The sequence below is a fragment of the Primulina eburnea genome, unplaced genomic scaffold (genome assembly GCF_022965805.1).
Source record: "Primulina eburnea isolate SZY01 unplaced genomic scaffold, ASM2296580v1 ctg857_ERROPOS3498143, whole genome shotgun sequence".
NCBI lineage: Eukaryota > Viridiplantae > Streptophyta > Magnoliopsida > Lamiales > Gesneriaceae > Primulina > Primulina eburnea.
The window spans coordinates 21,899-28,389 of NW_027331626.1; the positions used below are offsets into that span (position 1 = coordinate 21,899).

At 39.0% G+C, this 6,491-nt stretch overlaps 1 non-coding gene across 1 annotated transcript; it reads right to left on the reverse strand.

Annotated features, from left to right (window-relative positions):
* Positions 1 to 4,954: 4,954 nt before the first annotated feature.
* LOC140822479 (small nucleolar RNA R71) lies at positions 4,955 to 5,061 on the reverse strand. Its single transcript, XR_012115965.1, has one exon. It is a non-coding gene; the product is annotated as a small nucleolar RNA R71 (small nucleolar RNA).
* Positions 5,062 to 6,491: the final 1,430 nt, after the last annotated feature.

A 6,491-nucleotide genomic window follows, 5' to 3' on the forward strand; every position in this document is an offset into this window, starting at 1 on the left:
AAATACATTATAAATTCAATTTAAATTTAATATTTAAATTATAAATTCAACTCCTTGAATTTTATCACCTCCAAAATTTAATATTTAATAAACCCAACTTTTGAGTTTAATAAATTAAATTATCAAATTTTATAAATTCAACTCCTTGAACTTATTCTCTCCAAATTTCATAAATTTAATTTTTTGAATTTACTATCTCATAAATTCAACTCCTTGAATTTATTTTCTCAAAATTTAAATATCATAAATTCAACTATTTGAATTTACTATATCATAATATAAATTCAACTCCTTGAATTTATTCTCTCCACGGGAATAAACGATCTAGTGCTTGTGTGACCCTCAATGGTTCAGGGATACAGCTAGCCGTGAGTTCACAACTCTTTGTGATTCAGGACATAATCTTTTATCCGGGCTTACCCTAGTTAGCCCCATTCTTTTCATCAACACCTTGATCAAGAATGTCAGAACTCATTTCTGATTACACCCATCGGATCATGGTAAGAGCGTCTAGTAGCATCGCCCCATGATCCCCTAGGTATCACTGATAGTGCCTGGAATAACTAGTCGATTATGATTAACGTACAATATAGACCCTTCATCTCATATATCCCGATCGAATCTGCAACCATTGGTTCATCGAGGGTTGTATATTAATTCGATAACTATGAGATAACTATAATAGTGGCATCGCGTGTACTATTTGAGAACTCCTTCTCTAATGTACATCTCATACTCTGGCCAGAGATTCCATGCACTATTATTTCATTAGATCACACAGGATATCCACACCCGTAGGTGAGCGGTGAATCCCCAACTACAATGCACTGGCTCCTATATGTGTCACAATTGTACCCAACCTCGCTACCTGATGACACTCTTGGAGCCGGTAAACGAGTCAAAGCACAACCCTAGCATATAGAGCCTCAGTGTTGTCCCGGGTCGTAAGGACTAATGGTGTACAATCATAACCACGGACTTATCCTCTCGATGAATGATAACTACTTGGAAAGTCCGAGGGAGGGTTGTTCGATATAATCATCTTATGACTACCCATCTGCATGTTTGGACATCTCTATGCCCTTACCAAGAAACGCAGTACACAACATCACAGATGCTAGTCTCGAGCTCAAGCGACCTTTATCCATGTTTTAGGCGGCTGAATCGACTAGGAACGAATTTAGATCATACAATGTTTACAAATGAGTTTCAACATCGAATTACGATTCATTTGTATTAAAGCATAATCAAAGACTTCATCTATGCTGATTGCATGGGTATACAGATAAAGTATCACGAAACCATTAAAAGTTAAATTATATTAAAATAAAGATTGTTTATTTTACTTGAGTCAATAAATTCCCTAACCAACCGGTGGCTTGCAGGGCATCTACTATAACAATCTCCCACTTGACCTAGAGCCAACTACCCTTAACTTTAATCCCATTGCTTTGCGATGCTTCTGAAATAATGGTCCTGGCAACGGCTATGTAAGTGGATCAACAACATTTTCTGCAGAGGGGACTCTTTCGACTGATATGTCTCCTCTTCCCACAATCTCCAGTATGATGTGGAACTTCTTCAGTACATGTTTGGATCGCTGATGAGACCTTGGTTCCTTTGCTTGCGCAATGGCACCAGTGTTGTCGCAGAACGACGGGACTGGATCAACTCCATTAAGAATAACGCCCAACACTTGGACAAAATTCCTCATCTAAACTGCCTCTTTGGCTGCATCAAATGCAACAATTTATTCAGCTTCAGTGGTGGAATCCAAAACGGTGTCTTGCTTGGAACTTTTCCAAGAGATATCCGCATCATTTAGCATTAATACAAAACCAGAGGCCGATTTCGAATAATCTACATCACATTGGAAGCTAGAATCAGTTTAGCCTTCCAATTTCAATTCTCCATCCCCATAGACCATGAACAAATTCTTAGTCCTTCTCAAGTACTTAAGAATATCTTTAACGGCCTTCCAATGCATTGGACCAGTGTTCGCCTGATATCTGTTTGTAACACTCAAAGTGTAAGCAACATCAGGACGTGTCGATATCATGCCATACATGATACTACCAATAGCTGACGTATATGGAATACATGTCATCATCTCTATCTCTTCATCATTTTTGGGACACATAGCTTTAGATAGAGTAATACCATGACACATTGGTAAGTATCCTCTCTTGGACTCTTCCATAGAGAATCGTTTTATAATGGTATCAATATAGGTGGCTCGAGTGAGTCCGAGCATCCTCTTTGATCTATCTCTATAGATTTGTATTCCCAATACCTAGGATGCTTCATCCATGTCTTTCATGGAGAATTTACTGGCTAACCATACTTTAGTTGATTGCAGTAATCCTACATCATTCCCAATGAGCAGGATATCATCAACATAAAGTACTAGGAATGTCACTGCACTCCCACTAACTTTCTTGTACATGCACGGTTCCTCGGGATTCTTAGCAAAACCAAACCTTTTGATAGTGCTATCAAATCTGAGGTTCCAACTCCTTGATGTCTGCTTGAGACCATATATTGATCTCCGAAGTTTGCATACCTTATGCTCACTTCCTACTGATGTGTATCCCTCACGTTGAGACATATAAATTTCCTTTTTTGTATGTCTCCATCGAGGAATGCAGTCTTTACATCCATTTACCATATCTCATAGTCATACCATGATGCTATGGCTAGTAGTATTCTAATGGACTTAAACATAGCAACTGGTGAAAAGGTTTCCTCATAGTCAACTCCTTGCCTTTGAGTATAATCTTTTGCAACCAGCATTGCTTTGAAGGTCACTACCTTTCCCATTCCCCAAGCTTTCTTTGGTAGATCCCATTTGCACCCTATAGGAACGATTCCCTCAGGTTGATCCAACCAATGTCCAGACTGGTTTGAATACATAGAATCCATGATAGGACTCGTTTTTACGTGTTTTTAGTGTTGGTTTTGAGTCGCGTTCATGCATCATATTAGTTTGTTTTAGTTGAATTTTGCATTTTTTTAGCATTATTTAGCATTTGACTGATCTCGTGTATTCTATGGTTATTTTGTAGGAATTGAACCAAAAAGTGGGAGAAACTTTGGCATAATATCGAAGAGGTCTCGCTAGGGCGGTCAAAAGTGACCGCCCCAGCGAGCATTGTGGTCTGGCCGAGGATTATTTTGCGCAAGTGTCTCGCTAGGGCGGTCAAAAGTTACCGCCCCAGCGAAACCAGGGACATACTTGAGGAAGCTTATTCGAGGACCTCTCGCTAGGGCGGTCAAAATATACCGCCCTAGCGAGAAGCGAGATTGAGAAAGATTTGTTTCCAAATTTCTAGGGACTCTATCCTACACCAAAACCTAAGACACGAGACCAGCAGCCGTTTTTCATCTTTTATCAGATTTTCATCACTTTTTCTTGGAGAGGTGGCTAGGAGCAAAGGAGATTTCGAAGACCTCGAGATTTTCACGCGTCGTGGCCGTCATCCATCGTCATCTTTAGTATTTTCGTTATTCAGTATTTTATTTCTTACATTGATTGTAGTTTTTATCATGAATTTCAGTAGCTAAAACTCTAGATTTGTTGGGATTTGAGGGGATCCTACCCCGTACTCGGTGTTTAACATTATTTCTCGACGTTTTTATTAGTGATTGTTAATGCTATTGTTCGTTCTTGTTTCAATCGAAGCCTAGCTAACTTCCATTGATTATTTCATGTTGTTGATGATTTCGATAGAATAATTAACAATAGAATCAAATAGTATAAACCACGGATTTATAATTTTAGTAGATATACGGAATTGGATACGTGTCGATAGTGACAGTTCACCCGAATGAAAGCTAGTGGATTCCATAGAATGTAATGCAATCTTGAACTATTAAATATTTGAGGACACTTGAGTACTGCATGTTTTTTATTAGTATTAATATAGCTCGACAGAGTATATTAATTAGTCTAGGGAATTCCGTCGAATGCACGAGTAAAAGTCGAGTGTAGTTATTTAAACACGAGTGGTAGGTGAACTGCTAATTCCCACAAATTCATTTCTCATTTGATTTAATCCAAATTAATCATTGCTTTCTTGAATATGTTTTCTTTGCATTTTAATTATTTTAGTTGTTTAATTTACATTATTTTAATCATCAACTCATTTTATCGTTGCTAAAGAAATTTTACTTGAAAATAAAAACAGTGTAACGCAGTCCTTGTGGAACGATACTCGTATTACTTACGTTTATTATAACTTGACTATCGTGCACTTGCGATATTTAAAATCGAGCTTTCATTTATAAGATAAATTTTGGGACTATTCATTGTGCAAGTTTGGCTCGATCAAGTTTTTGGCGCCGTTGCCGAGGACTGTTGATTCACAAATTTTTATTTTTCATTTAAATTCTTTAGTATTATTTATTTTATTGTTATTTGATACTCTCATTGTGTTGCAGATTTTTCTTGTGGTGCATGCGAAGATCACTCGAGTGTAAGCTTGAGCCTTTTGACCCCGAGATCGAACGCACAGCTAGACATCGACTACAGCAGCAAAGAGCGAAGGAAAGAATGGAAGGCGATCAACAAAGAGAGGAGCCAAGGCGTATACCGATGTTGGACTATGCACAGCCATCTCTTGATGGAGCACGTCCAAGCATCGTAAGACCAGTCATCCGAGTTAATCAGTTTGAGATCAAGCCAGCTATCATTCAGATGATTCAGAACACTGTCCAATTTGGGGGAAGTGCACTTGACGACCCTAATTCTCATATAGCTGACTTTCTTGAAATTTTTGATACTTTTAAGTTTAATGGCGTGTCTGATGATGCTGTTCGTTTGCGTTTATTTCCATTTTCACTGAGAGATAAAGCTAAGTCGTGGTTAAACTGTTTTCCTGTAGGGTCTATTACTACATGGGAGGATATTGCAAAGGCATTCCTAATCAAGTACTTTCCTCCGTCGAAGACTATGAAGCTTAGAGCCGACATTACTACTTTTGCTCAATATGAGCAAGAGTCACTTTACGAGGCATGGGAGCACTACAAGGACTTGTTGAGGAGATGTCCACACCATGAGCTGCCTCTTGGGTTAGTTGTTCAAACTTTCTACTACGGTCTGCTTACTCCTAACCGTACTATGATAGATGCTGCTGCCTGTGGTAACTTACTGAGAAAAACGGCTGAGGAAGGATATGAGTTATTGGAGGAGATGGCTGCTAGTAGCTATCATCCTCAGTCTGATAGGCAGAGACGAGGGGCTGGAGTTAATCAAGTTAATGATTTGTCGACGGTTTCAGCACAGTTAGAGGCTTTGAATAGAAAGATTGATGGGATGAGCATGAGTGGGTCGGCTATGCATCTGCAAGAAATTTTCTGTGATAAGTGTGGGGGTGAGCATGATGTGCAGGATTGCCAATATGGCAATCCATTCTATGTGCCTGAGGGAGCACCGGTAAAACAAGTGGGATTCCAGAACCGTCCTAGAAATGACCCTTACTCGAACACATATAATCCAGGATGGAGGAATCACCCAAACTTTTCATTGGGAGGTCAAAACAACCAAAATCGCCAACAAAGAGGTCCACCGTATGGGATGCACCAAGGATTCAAGCCAGAACCGCCTCGAGAGGAGAAGTACAATTTAGAGCAAATGATGACTAAATTTATTTCTGCAACAGAGACGAGATTTCAGAACCAAGATGCATCCATAAAGGGGTTAGAAAATCAAATTGGACAATTGGCTAAGTTGATTGCTAATAGGGAGCAAGGAGCTTTGCCAAGCAACACGGAAACTAACCCAAGAGAACATGTGAAGGCGGTGGAATTGCGTAGTGGAAAAGCACTCGAGTCTAATGAGGAAAAGACCAAGCACGGTGAGGATGAGGTGGAAAATCGAGGAGGTAAGTCTTCTAACTCTACACCTACACCTATTGCACAGAATAAAATTGTTATCCCTCCACCTTTTCCTGCAGCAATGAAGAAAGCTAAATTAGATGCACAATTTGGTAAATTTCTTGAGATATTTAAAAAATTGCATATTAACATTCCTTTTGCTGATGCTTTATTGAATATGCCAAGTTATGCAAAGTTCTTGAAAGATATTTTAGCAAATAAGCGGAAGCTAGAAGATCATATGACGGTGAATTTGACTAAAAATTGCTCCGCTTTAGTTCAAAACAAGATGCCTCCTAAGCAAAAAGATCCAGGGAGTTTCTCTATACCTTGCATTATTTGTGACATTAATTTTCATAAAGCTCTATATGATCTTGGTGCGAGTATTAATCTGATGCCTTTTTCTGTGTTTAGGAGACTGGGATTAGGTGAACCCAAGCCAACTAGTATGTCGTTGCAGCTGGCTGACAGATCTGTCAAGTATCCACGTGGGATTATCGAAGATGTTTTGGTGAAAGTGGATAAGTTAATTTTTCCTGCAGATTTTGTGATACTTGACATGGAAGAAGATTTAGAGATGCCTTTAATCCTAGGGAGACCGTTTCTGGCTACAGGGA